Consider the following 22,476-nt stretch of genomic DNA (forward strand, 5'->3'; position numbering starts at 1 on the left):
CAGGTACAGAATTCCTGGTGACCAATGCAAGCAATGTCACTACCAATCATAGTATGGCAATTGTAGCTTTCTCCTGGGGAGGGGTAACTGGCCAAAAGAAGGTTGTAGTTAGTCCAGACCTCCCAGTGGATTGTTTGTTGGGCAATGATTTGGAGTCGTCACAATGGTCAGAAGTGGAGCACCGGACTCACATGGAAATGTTAGGTTTGCCAGCACATGTGTTCGCTGTGACCAGGTCACAGGTCAGGAAATGCCCCACTGAACAGGTGCTGGATCCTGGAACAACGGACCAGACGCCTCCCAAGAAAAAGAGCAGTAGGGTTAAGGCTGCGCCTTCCCCCTTGCCCCAGGTCGAGGATCAAGTCTCAGAGGAGGCTGACCTACAGGAATTGAGGGAAACTGAGCCAAGGGAATTCGAACTTGATCAAGTTGAATTCTTGGGTTCAGGGGGACCCTCAAGGGAAGACCTGGGGAAGGACCAGTTAGACTGCCCTTCTCTTGAACCCCTCAGACAGCAGGCTGCTGCTGAGGCTGCTGGGAACGCCACAGGTACCCACAAGGTATACTGGGAAGATGGACTCCTGTACACTGAGTCAAGAGACCCCAAGCCTGGCATGACCAGGAGGCTGGTTGTACCCTTGTCTCAGCGTGGTTTCCTACTTACCTTGGCCCACGAGATTCCCTTAGCAGGTCACTTAGGCCAGACGAAAACGTGGGACAGGCTCGTCTCACACTTTCACTGGCCTCACATGAACGAAGATACCAAGGAGTTTTGCCGCTCCTGTGTCACTTGCCAAGCCAGTGGTAAGTCAGGTGGCACGACAAAGGCCCCCCTTATACCAATGCCTGTGGTGGGGGTGCCCTTTGAACGGGTGGGGATCGACATCGTCGGTCCCATGGAACCACCTACAGCCTCAGGGCACAAGTTTATACTGGTGGTAGTGGATCATGCCACCAGGTATCCTGAAGCTATTCCCCTTAGGACCACTACAGCACCTGTTGTGGCAAGAGCCCTAGTTGGAGTATTCTCCAGAGTGGGCTTCCCTAAGGAGGTCGTCTCCGACAGAGGTGCAAACTTTATGTCGAGCTACTTAACTGCTATGTGGAAGGAATGTGGTGTCAACTACAAGTTCACTACACCCTATCATCCACAATGCAATGGGCTTGTTGAGAGATTCAACAGGACCCTTAAAGGGATGATTCACGGACTACCGGAAAAGCTTCGGCGTAGATGGGACGTCCTGATCCCCTGCCTCTTGTTCGCCTACAGAGAAGTCCCGCAGAAGGGGGTTGGCTACAGCCCTTTTGAACTTTTGTACGGGCATCCTGTAAGGGGACCCCTGTGTTTGGTGAAGGAAGGATGGGAGAGACCTCTCAAAAAGCCTGCAGCCAACATAGTGGACTATGTGCTTGGCCTCCGCTCGCGGATGGCTGAATACATGGAAAAGGCATCTGAAAACCTTAAGGCCAGCCAAGAACTCCAAAAAGCTTGGCATGACCAAAAGGCTGTCTTGACTGTTTACCAGCCCGGACAGAAGGTGTGGGTGTTGGAGCCAGTGGCCCCAGCAGCACTCAAGGACAAATGGTCCGGGCCCTACACCATCCTGGAGAAAAAGGGAGAGGTCACCTACCTGGTCGACCTGGGAACTCCCCGGAGCCCCCACAGGGTGCTTCATGTCAACAGGCTAAAAGCATATGTCGACAGGAAGGACATGAGTTTGCTCATGGCCCTAGATGAGGGACAGGAAGAGGAGAGTGACCCTCTCCCCGACCTGCTCACTCAGAATCCTGACGATGGCTCGGTAGATGGTGTTGTCTTTTGTGGCAGCCTCTCCGAACATCAACAGGGCGACTGTAAACAGGTTCTTCAGTCGTTCAGACATATGTTTTCTCTAACACCCAGTCAGACCGATTGGTGCACCCATGAGGTTGACACTGGTGACAGCTTGCCCGTCAAGAGTAAAATCTACAGGCAGCCTGATCACGTTAGAGACTGCATCAAGAGTGAAGTGCAGAAAATGTTGGAGCTGGGAGTCATTGAACCCTCGGATAGCCCTTGGGCTAGTCCCGTAGTTCTAGTGCCGAAACCTCACACCCAGGGTGGTAAGAGAGAGATGAGGTTTTGCGTAGACTACAGGGGTCTCAATGCAGTCACTAAGACTGACGCCCACCCAATACCAAGGGCAGACGAGCTTATCGATAGGTTGGCTTCGGCCAACTACTTAAGTACGTTTGACCTGACAGCTGGGTATTGGCAAATCAGGTTAGCTGAGGACGCCAAGCCTAAAACCGCATTTTCAACCCCTGGTGGGCATTATCAGTTCGTGGTGATGCCCTTTGGTCTGAAAAATGCACCTGCCACCTTCCAACGGTTGGTGAATCAAGTCCTTACTGGGCTGGATGACTTCTGTGCGGCGTATCTTGACGATATTGCTGTCTTTAGCTCCACCTGGGAGGATCACCTGGTCCACCTGCGGAAGACGTTAGAGGCACTGCAAGCAGCAGGTCTCACTATCAAGGCCACCAAGTGCCAGATAGGGCAGACACAGGTTGTATACCTGGGCCACCTTGTAGGTGGAGGTCAGGTTCAGCCACTGGAGAGCAAGATACAGTCAATCAGGGACTGGGCTCCTCCAACCACCCAGACTCAGGTTCGAGCTTTCTTGGGCCTGACTGGTTACTATAGGAAGTTTGTCAGGAACTATGGTTCAATTGTGACACCATTAAACGAACTGACAAGTAAGAAAATGCCAAAAAAAGTTCAGTGGACAGCGAGCTGTCAAAAAGCATTCGATGACCTAAAGCAGGCCATGTGCACGGCGCCTATCCTCAAGAGTCCGGACTACTCCAAACCATTCATTGTCCAAACAGATGCTTCTGAGTTGGGTGTGGGAGCTGTTCTTTCTCAACTGAATTTTGATGGTCAAGACCAGCCCATTGCTTTTATAAGCAGAAGGCTGACCCCTAGAGAGAAGAATTGGTCAGCTATTGAGAGGGAGGCCTTTGCTGTGGTTTGGGCCCTGAAGAAGCTGAGGCCATACTTGTTTGGCACTCACTTCAAGATTCAGACCGACCATAAGCCCCTCTTGTGGCTAAATCAGATGAAGGGTGAAAACCCCAAACTGCTTAGGTGGTCCATTTCCCTACAGGGGATGGACTTTACAGTGGAACATAGACCTGGTACTGATCATGGCAATGCCGATGGGCTCTCCAGATATTTCCACTTAGAACAAGAAGACTCACCTGGTCAAGGATAGCTTATTGTTCCGACGTTTGGGGGGGGGGGTCATGTAGGAGAGTAGGGTCTGCAATCCTATGATCACCCAGATTTTTTGCTTTTGTTTCACTGGTTTACGACTTTCTCTGGCTGTGGGCCTGCTAATCAGACCCACAGCCTGGCTGTTCTCTTTCTAAATTACGATATGTACCCTAGGTGCATTTACCAATTGGTACTGGGCCACCTTATCAGACCCTGTAACGCAGGGCATAGGTGTACCCAGGGCCGCCAGGGGCTGAAGCATGTATTATGCCACCCCTGGCTGGCCTCCTAAATTTGACACAACTGGCTGCACGACAGCTGGGGCGAAGACGTGTAACCACCCTTCGCTTTAGGTATAGTAGCTCTATATCTAACCATACAATGGACACCCGAGTTCCTATCAGTCACTCCTATGGCAGGCCTTAACGATCCTAAAGGCAGAGTGCGTGGGCTCGTGTGAGCTAGGTTCAGGCCCGAGCCGAGCCCGGTTGCAGCTTGCGGAATCAAGACCCAATAGCTGTTCCATGATAACGCGTACCATATCGGTAACTCCGGTGTCGCGTTATCCAGGCATGTCGAGTAAGGTGTCATACGAATCGGGGTGCTGCCCTCTCACCAATGCTGGCGACGAGGTTAGCATTCCACCCTTCTAGAGGGACACGACATGTACGTAACTGTGAACCCCGGTTAAAGTTAACTGAAGCCTCAGCTCCACAAAATGGATGCTGCCACCACAGACACGAGTCTGACCTCCTGCTGCTGGGAGTCCTTCCAGCGAGGAGCACTTGGACAAAGGGTTTCCTGTCGAGGGCGCTGTTCGCACCGTCCCAGACAGGGTTTGTGTATTCTGGGTAGGTAGGGCTTTGGCGAGAAGGTGACTGCGGAGTGGCACCCCGGTGCTCACTACGCATCTGCCGGTTAGAACCAGTTCCAGGGGCGACAGCCCTGGCCTGGGGAAAGTCCGGCAGGGGAGAGGGGTGTAACTACCCCCCTTCCTGGTCCCACCCTTAGGGCAGGACCTAGTCATGTACCCACCCCTTTCTTTAGGATAAAGACCGGAGCGGGGACCCTTCCAAATTAGATCATCTTTGATTCAAGAACTACTTTCTACGAAAGGACATTCAAGACTCTTCCCAAGATTTCTCCCTTGTGACTAAGGAGTAGTCACCCTGCATCAGCGGGCACCAACTAAGAACTCTGCGGTTTGCTGTAAGTCCTTCCTCAAGGAATCCGACGGCCCAGCTCGACGAGAACCGGCTTCCCTGGCACCTCTGACCTCTACCCACGTCATCAGCTCAGCTGTGATCTGTGGGTGCGACGAGACCTCGAGGGACCGGCCATCATCAGAACCTGCACGCTCTTAAAACCAGCACGACCATCGAGGTAACTCTCTGGTGAGTGCTCTGGGGTCCGAGAAGCCCCGACCCTGAGCCGCTCCAGCACCGAAGTGCAGTCTCCCAGCATCTCCACGATCTGCGTGGGGCCCTTCTGCTCGCTGCTCAGCACGTTGTCTGGTCACTAGCCGCTGGCTTGTGCCCTTCTGTGACGACATCCGAGAATCATCACTGCTGGTCTGGTTGCTCCAGACTGGCCCTTGCTTCCATCTTTTCGAGAAGCACCCCGGACCCTCCTGGTCCACTCAAGACGCCATCTTAGGCCCACCACGTGGCCCTGAGATCTGCCAAGGCTTGTTGCCCCATCCTGGGCCCAGCGACGCCGACAGCATCATCCTTCGTGGGACAGCTCGCACCTCCACCGTGGTCGCCGACAACGCCTCCTGGTCCGTGAGACTGCAGAGCCTAGCGTCGCCCACTCACCTGGTCGAGGTGACGGCCAACCGGTGCCTTCCTGGTCCCTTCTGACTACTGGCTAGTAGTACGAACTTGGTCCCCTCTGCTTTCAGGTTTCATCAATCTCCGATCCAGGCTTGGATCTCTACGAACTATTCTGCACTGGTCGCCGGCCAGCAACTCCTTTTCTTCCGGCTCCTGGCTCGTCAGCGAAGACCCCGACGCCTGTAAGACTTGTGCAGCCGCAGCCCTCGTGGCTAGGTAACTCAGCATTTCGGTGCCTGCATAGCCTCCTTACTCTATGGTCCTGAGTCCCTCGCTTCCGACTTGCCTTATCGGGTCCGCCCGAGACCTTAATCGTCCCGTGTCCTCGGACACTTGTTTAAATTGTGCACTTGAAGTATTTGCTAAAGAGATTTGGTTTGTGCTTAGTACCCTGTCCTCATAAAGAGTACAGGGCTGTTGTGATTCTTAATAAATATATTGTTTATTTTCATAACACTTGTGTGGTGTCCTTTCACTGGGTGTTCAAGGGGTACATGTGTGGTAAACAGCTGGCTTAACACGCCCTCTCGAGTCTTTAGCCTTAGACTGCTCGTATCCACGCTACTAGGATAGCTGGTCTATAGGTTGACTTACAACCAAACACCATAAGGGTCGTTGGAACGATACATAGCGGTCGCTAGAATAGCGAACGTTGCATATCGGGCCAACTTCTCACATTGGTGAGCAGCGGTTGGGATTTGAGCTTGCTGTTGTTTTACCACACGTATCCTAAGAATATCTTGTTGAAAGATCGCACAAGTACTGTTAGTACATATAACTAAAAGCTTAGAATACTCTGAGTTCTACTGAACCAGCTGTTGTAGCTCCTCAAGGCTTAGCACACCTTGGCTACAACTCTTAGCAAGGGTACAGTAGGTAAACACGTAGTGTAGGTAGGTGCATCACTTACACCACACTAGAAACAGTATGTCGGACAAAGGAGGAAACTCTGAGTCTCCCCTTGTGTCAGTTGACCCTCCACAGGTCATCCCTTCAGGATATACTGTGCTGAGCTTCAAGGAGTTAAGACGACTGTGTCACTCCAGGAAGATTCAGCAGGGGTCTAACCCCACAACGTCCTTTCTGATTGGTCTCTTGGAGACTTATGATGCCAGAAGAGCTGAGAAACTTCGTAGCTCTTCTAATCCAGAAGGAGACATGCCTCCCCTCGAGGGAACCCGAGACGATCCTGACCTCATCCACCTCGCAACTGAGAACGAAGATGTGGAGGAGGATGAGGATGAGGATCTCTCTGGGGATGAGGCAGATAAGGGACAGGTAGAAGTCGTCAGGCTAAGCAGGTCCAACTTAAGCAAACATGATAGCGGTACTGGGGGACCCCTGGGGCCACTATCAGGTCAGCTTAACATTGGGAATGGACGAGCCCGATCTCTGTCAAGAGACTCTGGCAGATCCCTTCAAACCAATGGCTCTCACAACTCTTCTCAGAGAGGGATGACGTCCCCTCAGAGGAGAGTGTACGAAGCTAAGGAAAGGGCAGCCAATCTAAGGATTGAAAGGGAAGAACTTGCCCTGGCCAAAGAAAGGCTTGCCTTTGCTAGAGAGCAACAGTTAAGTGGGGTAGTCCCCACTGGTGGCAGCAATGTACCTAGTAATAGGGAAAAGAGTTTCGATACGAAACACCTTGGTAAGATAGTGCCCCCCTTTAAACAAGGGGACGACATCCACAAATGGATTACTGCTTTGGAGAGGGCCTGCACTGTGCAGGGTGTTCCCCAGAGTCAGTGGGCAGCTATCTTGTGGCTCTCCTTTGAAGGAAAAGGAAGAGACAAGCTCCTCACCACAAGGGTGGAGGATGCTAACAATTACCAAATCTTGAAAAATACACTCGTTGAAGGGTTCGGCCTAACCACTGAGCAGTACAGGGTGCTGTTCAGGGATACCCAGAAAACGCAGTCTCAAGATTGGTCTGATTTTGTCGATTGTGCCACTAAGGCTTTTGAGGGCTGGTTGCTGGGCAGTAAGGTTACTGATTATCAAGGATTGTATAATTTGATGATGAGAGAACAAATTTTAAACAATTGTCAGAACCAGTTGTTGCATCAGCATCTTGTCGACTCGGATCTGACCTCTCCCCAAGAATTGGGAAAGAAGGCAGACAGATGGGTTCGTACAAGAGTTAAACAGAACCAGGGCCAGAATCAAGGTGGTCAGAAGAAAGCAGACCAGAAGGGTAAAGATTCTAAAGGGGAACAAAATGACCAGAAGTCTTCGACAGGTCCCCAACAACCCAAAGAGGGTGGGGGTCAGGCTCCCCAAAAGAAGAAAGAAGGCCAATCCAAACGATGGTGCCAGTACTGTAAAAGTAAATCTCACTGGTTTAGTGAGTGCACCAAGAAAGGAGGAGGGCAGACTCCTGCCACTGCAGCCCCTAAGGCACCTGTGCCCCCTAGTACAGTCAGCAGTGGTAGTGCGCCTCCCAAGGGTTTAGTAGGGTTAACCCTGGGTTCTGAGGGGCGTGACAACTTAGTTGGCACACTCACTCAGGCTGTCCTTGTCAGTACAGGGGACGCGGACGTATCCCCTGACGTAAGCCCCAATACTTTGGGCAAATACCGACAGACGCCTTTCATAAATGGAAAGATGGCTCAGGCCTATAGGGACACTTGTGCCAGCGTCACCATGGTGACGCCTAACTTTGTGGACCCTGGACAGATCATGCCAGGTACAGAATTCCTGGTGACCAATGCAAGCAATGTCACTACCAATCATAGTATGGCAATTGTAGCTTTCTCCTGGGGAGGGGTAACTGGCCAAAAGAAGGTTGTAGTTAGTCCAGACCTCCCAGTGGATTGTTTGTTGGGCAATGATTTGGAGTCGTCACAATGGTCAGAAGTGGAGCACCGGACTCACATGGAAATGTTAGGTTTGCCAGCACATGTGTTCGCTGTGACCAGGTCACAGGTCAGGAAATGCCCCACTGAACAGGTGCTGGATCCTGGAACAACGGACCAGACGCCTCCCAAGAAAAAGAGCAGTAGGGTTAAGGCTGCGCCTTCCCCCTTGCCCCAGGTCGAGGATCAAGTCTCAGAGGAGGCTGACCTACAGGAATTGAGGGAAACTGAGCCAAGGGAATTCGAACTTGATCAAGTTGAATTCTTGGGTTCAGGGGGACCCTCAAGGGAAGACCTGGGGAAGGACCAGTTAGACTGCCCTTCTCTTGAACCCCTCAGACAGCAGGCTGCTGCTGAGGCTGCTGGGAACGCCACAGGTACCCACAAGGTATACTGGGAAGATGGACTCCTGTACACTGAGTCAAGAGACCCCAAGCCTGGCATGACCAGGAGGCTGGTTGTACCCTTGTCTCAGCGTGGTTTCCTACTTACCTTGGCCCACGAGATTCCCTTAGCAGGTCACTTAGGCCAGACGAAAACGTGGGACAGGCTCGTCTCACACTTTCACTGGCCTCACATGAACGAAGATACCAAGGAGTTTTGCCGCTCCTGTGTCACTTGCCAAGCCAGTGGTAAGTCAGGTGGCACGACAAAGGCCCCCCTTATACCAATGCCTGTGGTGGGGGTGCCCTTTGAACGGGTGGGGATCGACATCGTCGGTCCCATGGAACCACCTACAGCCTCAGGGCACAAGTTTATACTGGTGGTAGTGGATCATGCCACCAGGTATCCTGAAGCTATTCCCCTTAGGACCACTACAGCACCTGTTGTGGCAAGAGCCCTAGTTGGAGTATTCTCCAGAGTGGGCTTCCCTAAGGAGGTCGTCTCCGACAGAGGTGCAAACTTTATGTCGAGCTACTTAACTGCTATGTGGAAGGAATGTGGTGTCAACTACAAGTTCACTACACCCTATCATCCACAATGCAATGGGCTTGTTGAGAGATTCAACAGGACCCTTAAAGGGATGATTCACGGACTACCGGAAAAGCTTCGGCGTAGATGGGACGTCCTGATCCCCTGCCTCTTGTTCGCCTACAGAGAAGTCCCGCAGAAGGGGGTTGGCTACAGCCCTTTTGAACTTTTGTACGGGCATCCTGTAAGGGGACCCCTGTGTTTGGTGAAGGAAGGATGGGAGAGACCTCTCAAAAAGCCTGCAGCCAACATAGTGGACTATGTGCTTGGCCTCCGCTCGCGGATGGCTGAATACATGGAAAAGGCATCTGAAAACCTTAAGGCCAGCCAAGAACTCCAAAAAGCTTGGCATGACCAAAAGGCTGTCTTGACTGTTTACCAGCCCGGACAGAAGGTGTGGGTGTTGGAGCCAGTGGCCCCAGCAGCACTCAAGGACAAATGGTCCGGGCCCTACACCATCCTGGAGAAAAAGGGAGAGGTCACCTACCTGGTCGACCTGGGAACTCCCCGGAGCCCCCACAGGGTGCTTCATGTCAACAGGCTAAAAGCATATGTCGACAGGAAGGACATGAGTTTGCTCATGGCCCTAGATGAGGGACAGGAAGAGGAGAGTGACCCTCTCCCCGACCTGCTCACTCAGAATCCTGACGATGGCTCGGTAGATGGTGTTGTCTTTTGTGGCAGCCTCTCCGAACATCAACAGGGCGACTGTAAACAGGTTCTTCAGTCGTTCAGACATATGTTTTCTCTAACACCCAGTCAGACCGATTGGTGCACCCATGAGGTTGACACTGGTGACAGCTTGCCCGTCAAGAGTAAAATCTACAGGCAGCCTGATCACGTTAGAGACTGCATCAAGAGTGAAGTGCAGAAAATGTTGGAGCTGGGAGTCATTGAACCCTCGGATAGCCCTTGGGCTAGTCCCGTAGTTCTAGTGCCGAAACCTCACACCCAGGGTGGTAAGAGAGAGATGAGGTTTTGCGTAGACTACAGGGGTCTCAATGCAGTCACTAAGACTGACGCCCACCCAATACCAAGGGCAGACGAGCTTATCGATAGGTTGGCTTCGGCCAACTACTTAAGTACGTTTGACCTGACAGCTGGGTATTGGCAAATCAGGTTAGCTGAGGACGCCAAGCCTAAAACCGCATTTTCAACCCCTGGTGGGCATTATCAGTTCGTGGTGATGCCCTTTGGTCTGAAAAATGCACCTGCCACCTTCCAACGGTTGGTGAATCAAGTCCTTACTGGGCTGGATGACTTCTGTGCGGCGTATCTTGACGATATTGCTGTCTTTAGCTCCACCTGGGAGGATCACCTGGTCCACCTGCGGAAGACGTTAGAGGCACTGCAAGCAGCAGGTCTCACTATCAAGGCCACCAAGTGCCAGATAGGGCAGACACAGGTTGTATACCTGGGCCACCTTGTAGGTGGAGGTCAGGTTCAGCCACTGGAGAGCAAGATACAGTCAATCAGGGACTGGGCTCCTCCAACCACCCAGACTCAGGTTCGAGCTTTCTTGGGCCTGACTGGTTACTATAGGAAGTTTGTCAGGAACTATGGTTCAATTGTGACACCATTAAACGAACTGACAAGTAAGAAAATGCCAAAAAAAGTTCAGTGGACAGCGAGCTGTCAAAAAGCATTCGATGACCTAAAGCAGGCCATGTGCACGGCGCCTATCCTCAAGAGTCCGGACTACTCCAAACCATTCATTGTCCAAACAGATGCTTCTGAGTTGGGTGTGGGAGCTGTTCTTTCTCAACTGAATTTTGATGGTCAAGACCAGCCCATTGCTTTTATAAGCAGAAGGCTGACCCCTAGAGAGAAGAATTGGTCAGCTATTGAGAGGGAGGCCTTTGCTGTGGTTTGGGCCCTGAAGAAGCTGAGGCCATACTTGTTTGGCACTCACTTCAAGATTCAGACCGACCATAAGCCCCTCTTGTGGCTAAATCAGATGAAGGGTGAAAACCCCAAACTGCTTAGGTGGTCCATTTCCCTACAGGGGATGGACTTTACAGTGGAACATAGACCTGGTACTGATCATGGCAATGCCGATGGGCTCTCCAGATATTTCCACTTAGAACAAGAAGACTCACCTGGTCAAGGATAGCTTATTGTTCCGACGTTTGGGGGGGGGGGTCATGTAGGAGAGTAGGGTCTGCAATCCTATGATCACCCAGATTTTTTGCTTTTGTTTCACTGGTTTACGACTTTCTCTGGCTGTGGGCCTGCTAATCAGACCCACAGCCTGGCTGTTCTCTTTCTAAATTACGATATGTACCCTAGGTGCATTTACCAATTGGTACTGGGCCACCTTATCAGACCCCGTAACGCAGGGCATAGGTGTACCCAGGGCCGCCAGGGGCTGAAGCATGTATTATGCCACCCCTGGCTGGCCTCCTAAATTTGACACAACTGGCTGCACGACAGCTGGGGCGAAGACGTGTAACCACCCTTCGCTTTAGGTATAGTAGCTCTATATCTAACCATACAATGGACACCCGAGTTCCTATCAGTCACTCCTATGGCAGGCCTTAACGATCCTAAAGGCAGAGTGCGTGGGCTCGTGTGAGCTAGGTTCAGGCCCGAGCCGAGCCCGGTTGCAGCTTGCGGAATCAAGACCCAATAGCTGTTCCATGATAACGCGTACCATATCGGTAACTCCGGTGTCGCGTTATCCAGGCATGTCGAGTAAGGTGTCATACGAATCGGGGTGCTGCCCTCTCACCAATGCTGGCGACGAGGTTAGCATTCCACCCTTCTAGAGGGACACGACATGTACGTAACTGTGAACCCCGGTTAAAGTTAACTGAAGCCTCAGCTCCACAAAATGGATGCTGCCACCACAGACACGAGTCTGACCTCCTGCTGCTGGGAGTCCTTCCAGCGAGGAGCACTTGGACAAAGGGTTTCCTGTCGAGGGCGCTGTTCGCACCGTCCCAGACAGGGTTTGTGTATTCTGGGTAGGTAGGGCTTTGGCGAGAAGGTGACTGCGGAGTGGCACCCCGGTGCTCACTACGCATCTGCCGGTTAGAACCAGTTCCAGGGGCGACAGCCCTGGCCTGGGGAAAGTCCGGCAGGGGAGAGGGGTGTAACTACCCCCCTTCCTGGTCCCACCCTTAGGGCAGGACCTAGTCATGTACCCACCCCTTTCTTTAGGATAAAGACCGGAGCGGGGACCCTTCCAAATTAGATCATCTTTGATTCAAGAACTACTTTCTACGAAAGGACATTCAAGACTCTTCCCAAGATTTCTCCCTTGTGACTAAGGAGTAGTCACCCTGCATCAGCGGGCACCAACTAAGAACTCTGCGGTTTGCTGTAAGTCCTTCCTCAAGGAATCCGACGGCCCAGCTCGACGAGAACCGGCTTCCCTGGCACCTCTGACCTCTACCCACGTCATCAGCTCAGCTGTGATCTGTGGGTGCGACGAGACCTCGAGGGACCGGCCATCATCAGAACCTGCACGCTCTTAAAACCAGCACGACCATCGAGGTAACTCTCTGGTGAGTGCTCTGGGGTCCGAGAAGCCCCGACCCTGAGCCGCTCCAGCACCGAAGTGCAGTCTCCCAGCATCTCCACGATCTGCGTGGGGCCCTTCTGCTCGCTGCTCAGCACGTTGTCTGGTCACTAGCCGCTGGCTTGTGCCCTTCTGTGACGACATCCGAGAATCATCACTGCTGGTCTGGTTGCTCTAGACTGGCCCTTGCTTCCATCTTTTCGAGAAGCACCCCGGACCCTCCTGGTCCACTCAAGACGCCATCTTAGGCCCACCACGTGGCCCTGAGATCTGCCAAGGCTTGTTGCCCCATCCTGGGCCCAGCGACGCCGACAGCATCATCCTTCGTGGGACAGCTCGCACCTCCACCGTGGTCGCCGACAACGCCTCCTGGTCCGTGAGACTGCAGAGCCTAGCGTCGCCCACTCACCTGGTCGAGGTGACGGCCAACCGGTGCCTTCCTGGTACCTTCTGACTACTGGCTAGTAGTACGAACTTGGTCCCCTCTGCTTTCAGGTTTCATCAATCTCCGATCCAGGCTTGGATCTCTACGAACTATTCTGCACTGGTCGCCGGCCAGCAACTCCTTTTCTTCCGGCTCCTGGCTCGTCAGCGAAGACCCCGACGCCTGTAAGACTTGTGCAGCCGCAGCCCTCGTGGCTAGGTAACTCAGCATTTCGGTGCCTGCATAGCCTCCTTACTCTAGGGTCCTGAGTCCCTCGCTTCCGACTTGCCTTATCGGGTCCGCCCGAGACCTTAATCGTCCCATGTCCTCGGACACTTGTTTAAATTGTGCACTTGAAGTATTTGCTAAAGAGATTTGGTTTGTGCTTAGTACCCTGTCCTCATAAAGAGTACAGGGCTGTTGTGATTCTTAATAAATATATTGTTTATTTTCATAACACTTGTGTGGTGTCCTTTCACTGGGTGTTCAAGGGGTACATGTGTGGTAAACAGCTGGCTTAACACGCCCTCTCGAGTCTTTAGCCTTAGACTGCTCGTATCCACGCTACTAGGAAAGCTGGTCTATAGGTTGACTTACAACCAAACACCATAAGGGTCGTTGGAACGATACATAGCGGTCGCTAGAATAGCGAACGTTGCATATCGGGCCAACTTCTCACAGCACAGAGACAAAGTTGCAGTAGAAATTTTCTTACCAGGAGCAGTCTTGTCTTTGTTCCTGGATGGATCGAGCAGCAGAGTCCAGTGTCCAGCAACAGGAGTTTCTTCAGACAGGTCTTGATGAACCTTGATGGTGTCCAGGACAAATTTAAGGACCTACCCTCAGGGAGCCCTTAAGGAACCCAAAAAGGGGGAAGGACATCTACTGCAGTGACCCACTTATCAGAGGGGGGTTCAGGGATGCTATCCAGGGGAGGAGCTGGACAGGGAGGTGGTACCTCCCCTGTCCTTTGTGTAGGTTCGTGCCTGAGCGAGGGCCAGTGGGCTCCTGTACTGGTGGCAAGTAGTTTATGAAAGGAGAGCACCAAATGTGCCCTTTAAAGCAGTCTGGAGGCGCTTGGGAGCACCCCCACCCTAGCCTAAGACACCCAATTCTAAAAGAGAGGTGGCTACACCTCTCCTCTACAGGAAATCCTTTGTTCTGCCTTCCTCTGCCCGAGTTAAGCTTAGGAGCCGGAGGACAGAACAGTGTCTGGGGTTGGCAGCAGCACTATCTTGCACATACACCTGCAAGGCTACACATGTAGAAAGGGGTGGGGGTCCTCTAAGGAGCCCCAAGAACATGGTATCATGCAACTAACACTGGAATTGGTGAGGTTGCATGAATCCAACATGTTTCATACGAAGAATGACCGTGTTCGATGAAACCATTCTGTAGTTGGACATCTCAGCTTGCCCACTGTCCAAGACATTCCTTAAAATGGCTTCCCAGCACTTACAAACCCAAATAATGGAGTTTGCAGGGGTGTATCTGCTCGTGCAGGGACACTCTCATACTTAGAACCATGCACCCTGCCTGTGGGCTGTAAGACCTACCCTAGGGATGACATCAGTTTTAAGTGCAGTGACCAGGGATATGAGAAAAGCCTTATATCTCTGGTGAAAGGTGCATGCACCATTTCACGCAGGCTGAAATGGCAGACCTGCAGACACAGTTTGCATGGGCTCCCATGGGTGGCACAATATATGTTGCAGCCCATTAGAGACCCCTGATGTGCCAATGCCCTAGGTATTTTAATGCCATATACTAGTGACTTACAGGGGTTCACCAGTATTTGTATTTATTATTTTTTTTAAATCTGTTTATTGTTTTCACCACAAACAGCTTACATAATAATCAATAAAAACTATAAATGCTCTGCAATTTCGTGTAGGTAATAGCAAAAACATACCACATACGGTGATGCACAATATAGTTGCATACTCTGTAGAGCGATAGGAATAAAGAAGCTGTTCCACCCTCCCTCTACCCTCCCATCAAACACCCACCCACCCTCACCGGCGTGTCAACAACAATAGCGATACCGATCTTGTTAATAGGCTGAAACAATTCGAAAAGATAGGGACATCTTACATAAGATAAACAAGAAAAACATGACTGTGGAAATATGGGGGGAGGAATAGCACTCACACATTCCTGTATCTCCCATTGGGATAATCACCTACGGGGCCCCTTAACCTGCGTGTTCGCTTGACTCTGAGCCAGAGTCCATTTCTATATCCTTAAATTCAGTAACCAGGGCCTCCCACGTTCGGGCTGCTTCCAGAGCCTTACCATTATGGGACCGCTGGGCCTGCTGCAAGAGAAGTACACTCTCACTTCCTGCCCAAATAAGAAACGTAGTCTTCCACCTAGCATAACGGTCCCCTCACAGCTTTCCAGTGGGACGAGATTTCTCGTTTGGCAAGTACTAACCCCAAATCGAGGAATTTACTTGTTATTTTTGTCTTGCTAGTGTGGGGGAACCAGTGTAGTAAACAGGTACCTTTGTCCAGCGTGATCCGCCGCTCTGTAATGTTATTTAATAATGCCAATATGTCCTCCCAGTATGTACCTAATTGTGGGCAATCCCATAACATGTGTAAAAGATCCGCAACCACCAACCTGCAGCGGGGGCACTGGGCCGTATCTAGGTGAAAGTATTGGTTTATCTTCGCCGGGGTAAGATATGCCCTATGCAGTATTAAGAATTGAACTAATTGGAATCTGGCGTTTCTTGTGCTCTTCCATGCCCTCTCAACTATCTGCGCCCAGGCCAAATCAGGTATATCTTTACCTATATCGGTCAACCACTAGTTTCGTAGCTTTTGCTTTGGTAATAAGCCCTCTCCAATCATACGTCCATAGAGACAGGTGACGGCCTTAAGTGCCTGCCGCCATATTGGCACGCTGAACTCACCGGCGGTTGCGACAGGCCCCCTCCCCAGTGTAGGAGAGTAGGGTCTGCAATCCTATGATCACCCAGATTTTTTGCTTTTGTTTCACTGGTTTACGACTTCCTCTGGCTGTGGGCCTGCCAATCAGACCCACAGCCTGGCTGTTCTCTCGCTAAATTGACATGTGTACCTTAGGTGCATTACCCAATTGGAACTGGGCCACCTTGTCAGACCCTGTAACTCAGGGCATCGGTGTACCCAGGGCCTACCAGGGGCTGAAGCATGTATTATGCCACCCCTGGATGGCCATCTAAATCTGACACAACTGGCTGCACGACAGCTGGGGCAAGGTGGCGTACTCGCCCTTTGCTTTAGATATAGTATCCCTATATCTAACCCTAAAATGGACACCCGAATTCCTATCAGTCACTCCTATGGCAGGCCTTGACAATCCTGAAGGCAGAGTGCATGGAATCGTGTGAATTGGGCTCTGGCACGAGCCGAGCCCGGTTGCAGCTTGCGGAACCAAGACCCAATGGCTGTTCCATGATAACGCGTACCATATCGATAACTTCGGTATCGCGTTATCAAGACATGTCGAGTAAGGTGTCATACGAATCGGGATACTGACCCCTCACCAATGCTGGCGATGGGGTTAGCATTCCACCCTTCTAGAGGGACACAACATGTACGTAACTGTGAACCCCGGTTAAAGTTAACTGAAGCCTCAGCTCCACAAAATGGATGCTGCCACCACAGACACGAGTCTGAGCTCCTGCTGCTGGGAGTCCTTCCAGCGAGGAGAGCTTGGACAAAGGGTTTCCTGTCCGGGGCGGTGCTCGCACCATCCCAGACAGGGTTTTGTGTATCCTGGGTAGGCAGGGCTTTACAGGAAGGTGACTGCGGAGTGGCACCCCGGTGCTCACTACGCATCTGCCGGCTAGAACCAGTTCCAGGGGCACACCAGCCCCTGACCTGGGGAAAGTCCGGCATGGGAGAGGGGTGTAACCACCCCCCTTCCTGGTCCCACCCCTAGGGCAGGACCTAGTCGCGTACCCACCCCTTTCTTTAGGATAAAGGCAGGAGCGGGGACCCTTCCAAATCAGATTATCTTTGAATCAAGAATACTTTCTACGAAAGGCACTCTCGACTCTTCTCAAGATTTCTCCCTTGTGGCTAAGGAGTAGTCACCCTGCATCCGCAGGCACCATCTAAGAACTCTGCGGTTTGCTGCAAGTCCTTCCTCAGGAATCCGACTGCCCAGCTCGACGAGAACCGGCTTCCCTGGCACCCCTGACCTCTACCCACATCGTCAGCTCAGCTGAGATCTGTGGGTGCGACGAGACCTCGAGGGACCGGCCATCATCAGAACCTGCACGATTTCTTAAACCAGCACGACCGCCGAGGGATCCTCTGGTGAGTGCTTTGGGGTCCGAGAAGCCCCGACCCTGAGCAGCTCCAGCACCGAAGTGCAGCCTCCCAGCATCTCCACGATCTGCGTGGGGCCCTTCTGCTCTTGCCGCTCAACCCGTTGTCTGGTTACTAGCCGCTGGCTTGTGGCCTTCTTGACGACGCCCGACAACCAACGCTGCTGGTCTGGTTGTTCCAGACTGGCCTTTGCTCCCTTCTGAAAGAGGAGCACCCCGGACCCTCCTGGTCCACTCACGACGCCATTTTAGGCCCACCACGTGGCCCTGAATTTGCCAAGGCTTGTTGCCCCAATCCTGGGCCCAGCGACGCCGACAGCATCAACCTTTGTGGGACAGCTCGCACCTCCATCCTGGTCGCCGACAACGCCTCCTGGTCCGTGAGACTGCACAGCCTAGCGTCGCCCACTCACCTAGTCGAGGTGACGATCATCCAGTGCCCTCCTGGTACCCTCTGACTACTGGCTAGTAGTTACGAACTTGGTCCCCTCTGCTTTCAGGTGTCATCCATCTCTGATCCAGGCTTGGATCTCTACGAACTATCTCCACTGGTCGCCGGCCAGCAACTCCTTCCTTCCGGCTCCTGGCTCGTCAGCGAGGACTCCCGACGTCTGTAAAGACTTGTGCAGCCGCAGCCCTTGGGCTAGGTAACTTCGGCATTTCGGTGCCCGCATAGCCTCCTTATTTAAGGGTCCCGAGTCCCTATCGCTTCCGACTTGCCTTATCGGGTCCGCCAGAGACCACTAAACTTTCCGTGCCCTCGGGCACTTGTATTGATTGTGCACTTGAAGTATTTTCATAAGAGTTTCGTTGTGTGCTTAGTACCCTGTCCTCATAAAGAGTACAGGGCTGTTGTGATTCTAATAAATACACTGTTTATTTTCATAACACTTGTGTGGGGTCCTTTCACTTGGTGTTCAAGGGGTATGTGATGGTATAACAACTGGCTTAACACGCCCTCTAGAGTTTAGCCCGAAGACTGCTCGTATCCACGCTACTAGGATAGCTGGTCTAAGGTTGACTTACAACCAATCACCATAAGGGTCGTTTGGACTGATGCATAGTGATCACTAGAATAGTGAGCACTGCATATCAGGCCAACTTCTCACATTGGTGAGCAGCGGTTGGGATTTGAGCTTGCTGTTGTTTTACCACGCATATCCTAAGAATATCTTGTGAAAGATCGCATAAGTACTCCAGGTACATATAACGTAGCTTAGAATACTCTGAGTTCTACTGAACCAGCTGTTGTAGCTCCTCAAGGCTTAGCACACCTTGGCTGCAACTCTTAGCAAGGGATCAGTAGGTAAACATATAGTGTACGTAGGTGCATCACTTACACCACACTAGAAGCAGCATGTCAGACAAAGGAGGAAACACTGAGTCTCCCCTTGTGTCAGTCGACCTTCCACAGGTCACTTCCAGATATGCTGCACTTAGCTTCCAAGAGATGCGACAAATCTGTACATCTCGGAAGCTAAAACGGGGTGCAAACCCTACCATTCCGTTTCTGATTGGTGTCTTGGAGACTTATGATGCTAGGAGGGCTGGTAACACAGACCCTTCTCATCCAGATGGGAATATGCCCCCCCTCGAGGGAACCTCAGGTGACCCTGACCTTATCCATCTCTCTGCAGAAGGTGAAGAGGAGGATGAGGATGAGGATCTGGAGACATCTGGGGACGAGGCAGACAAAGGTCCAGTAGTAGTTAGCCAGCTAACTAGGGACAACTTAAGCCGGCACGAGAATGGTACTAGGAGACCCCTGGGGCCCCTCTCAGGCCAGCTTAACATTGGGAATGGACGAGTTAGGTCTCTGTCGAGAGGCTCTAATAGATCCGTTCGAACCAATGGCTCTCGAGGCTCTTCTCGAAGAGGGATGACATCCCCTCAGAGGAGAGTGTACGAAGCTAAAGAGCGGGAAGTCAATCTGAGGATCGAAAGGGAAGAACTTGCCCTGGCCAAAGAAAGACTTGCCTTTGCTAGAGAGCAAGAATTGAGTGGGAAAAACCCCACTGGTGGCAGCATTCCCCCACGGGAAAACAGGAGTTTAGACACTAGACACCTGAGTAAGATAGTGCCCCCCTTTAAGCAAGGGGATGATATCCACAAATGGATTACTGCTTTGGAGAGGGCCTGCACTGTACAGTGCGTCCCCCAGAGTCAGTGGGCAGCTATCTTGTGGCTCTCCTTTGAAGGTAAAGGTAGAGATAAGCTCCTCACTACTAGAGCTGAGGACGCTAACGATTACCAGGTCCTGAAGAACACACTGATTGATGGGTTCGGCCTAACCACTGAGCAGTACAGGTTGCTGTTCAGGGATACCCAGAAAACTCAGTTTCAGGACTGGTCCGATTTTGTCGATTGTGCCAATAAGGCTTTGGAGGGCTGGTTGCTGGGCAGTAAGGTTACTGATTATACAGGATTGTATAATTTGATCATGCGAGAACAGATTTTAAACAATTGTCAGAACCAGTTGTTGCATCAGCACCTGGTCGACTCGGATCTGACCTCTCCCCAAGAATTGGGAAAGAAGGCAGACAGATGGGTCAGAACAAGGGTTAAGCAAAACCAGGGCCAGAACCAGGGTGGTCAGAAGAAAGCAGACCAGAAGGGTAAAGATTCTAAAGGGGAACAAAATGACCAGAAGTCTTCGACAGGTCCCCAACAACCCAAAGAGGGGGGGGGTCAGGCTTCCCAGAAAAAGAAGAATCAAGAAGGCCAATCGAAAAGGTGGTGCCAATACTGTAAAAGTAAAACTCACTGGTTTAGTGAGTGCACCAAGAAAGGAGGGCAGACTCCTGCTACTGCAGCCCCTAAGGCACCTGTGCCCCCTAGTACAGCCAGCAGTAGCAGTGCACCTCCCAAGGGACTAGTTGGGTTAACCTTGGGTTCTGAGGGGTGTGACAACTTAGTTGGCACACTCACTCAGGCTGTCCTTGTCTGTACAGGGGATGTGGATATGTCCCCTGATGTCAGTCCCAATACTTTGGGCAAATACCGACAGACGCCTTTAATCAATGGAAGAATGGCTCAGGCCTATAGGGACACTTGTGCCAGTGTCACCATGGTGACGCCTAACTTTGTGGACCCTGGACAGATCATGCCAGGTACAGATTTCCTGGTGACCAATGCCAGCAACGTCACTACCAGTCATAGTATGGCGATTGTTGCTTTCTCCTGGGGAGGGGTAAATGGCCAGAAAAAGGTTGTTGTTAGTTCAGACCTCCCAGTGGATTGTTTGTTGGGCAATGATTTGGAGTCATCCCAATGGTCAGAAGTGGAGCACCGGACTCACATGGAGATGTTAGGCTTGCCAGCACATGTGCTTGCTGTGACTAGGTCACAGGTCAGAAGATGCCCCACTGAACCGGTGCTGGATCCTGGAACAATGGACCAGACACCCCCCAAGAAGAAGAGCAGTCGGGTTAAGGCCTCGCCTTCCCCCTTGCCCCAGGTCGAGGATCAAGTCTCAGAGGAGGCTGACCTCCAGGAATTGCGGGAAACTGAACCTAAAGAACTCGAACTTGATCAAGTTGAGTTTCTGGGCTCAGGGGGACCCTCACGAGAAGACCTGGGGAAGGACCAGTTAGACTGCCCTTCCCTTGAACCCTCAGACAGCAGGCTGCTGCTGAGGCTGCTGGGAACGCCACAGGTACCCACAAGGTATACTGGGAGGATGGACTCCTGTACACTGAGGCAAGAGACCCCAAGCCTGGCATGACCAGGAGGCTGGTTATCCCCTTGTCTCAGCGTGGTTTCCTTCTTACCTTGGCCCACGAGATTCCCTTAGCAGGACACTTAGGCCAGACAAAGACGTGGGACAGGCTTGTCTCGCACTTTCACTGACCTCACATGAACGAGGATACCAGGGAGTTTTGTCGCTCCTGTGTCACTTGCCAAGCCAGTGGTAAGTCAGGTGGCACCACAAAGGCCCCCCTTATACCAATGCCTGTGGTGGGGGTGCCATTTGAACGAGTGGGGATTGACATTGTCGGTCCAATGGAACCCCCAACAGCATCAGGGCACAAGTTTATACTGGTGGTAGTGGATCATGCCACCAGGTATCCTGAAGCTATTCCCCTTAGGACCACTACAGCACCTGTTGTGGCAAGAGCCCTAGTTGGCGTGTTCTCCAGAGTGGGCTTCCCTAAGGAGGTTGTCTCTGACAGAGGTGCAAACTTCATGTCGAGCTACTTGACTGCTATGTGGAAGGAATGTGGTGTCAACTACAAGTTCACCACACCCTATCATCCACAATGCAATGGGCTTGTTGAGCGGTTCAACAGGACCCTAAAAAGGGATGATTCATGGACTACCTGAAAAGCTCCAGCGTAGATGGGACGTCCTGATTCCCTGCCTTTTATTCGCTTATAGAGAAGTCCCACAGAAGGGGGTTGGCTACAGCCCTTTTGAACTTTTGTACGGGCATCCTGTAAGAGGACCCCTGTGTTTGGTGAAGGAAGGATGGGAGAGACCTCTCAAAAAGCCTGCAACCAACATAGTGGACTATGTGCTCGGTCTCCGCTCTCGGATGGCTGAGTACATGGAAAAGGCATCTAAAAACCTTGAGGCCAGCCAAGAACTCCAAAAAGCTTGGCATGACCAAAAGGCTGTCTTGACTGTTTACCAGCCTGGACAGAAGGTGTGGGTGTTGGAGCCAGTGGCCCCAGCAGCACTCAAAGACAAATGGTCTGGGCCCCACACGATTCTTGAGCAAAAGGGAGAGGTCACCTACCTGGTGGACCTTGGCACTCCCCGGAGCCCCCACAGGGTGCTCCATGTTAACAGGCTCAAAGCATATGTCGACAGGAAGGACATGAGCTTGCTCATGGCCATAGATGAGGGACAGGAGGAAGAGAGTGACCCTCTCCCAGACCTGCTCACTCAGAATCCTGACGATGGATCAGTGGACGGTGTTGTCTTTTGTGGCAGCCTCTCTGAACATCAACAGGAGGATTGTAAACAGGTTCTTCAATCCTTCCGGCATATGTTCTCTCTAACACCCAGTCAGACCAATTGGTGTACCCATGAGGTTGACACTGGTGACAGCTTGCCCGTCAAGAGTAAAATCTACCGGCAGCCCGATCACGTTAGAGACTGCATCAAAACTGAAGTGCAGAAAATGTTGGAGTTGGGAGTCATTGAACCCTCGGATAGCCCTTGGGCTAGTCCCGTAGTTCTAGTGCCGAAGCCTCACACCCCGGGTGGTAAGAAAGAGATGAGGTTCTGTGTAGACTACAGGGGTCTCAATGCAGTCACTAAGACTGATGCCCACCCAATA

Source organism: Lissotriton vulgaris, chromosome 12 (assembly GCF_964263255.1).
Source record: "Lissotriton vulgaris chromosome 12, aLisVul1.2, whole genome shotgun sequence".
In the NCBI taxonomy this organism is placed as follows: domain Eukaryota; kingdom Metazoa; phylum Chordata; class Amphibia; order Caudata; family Salamandridae; genus Lissotriton; species Lissotriton vulgaris.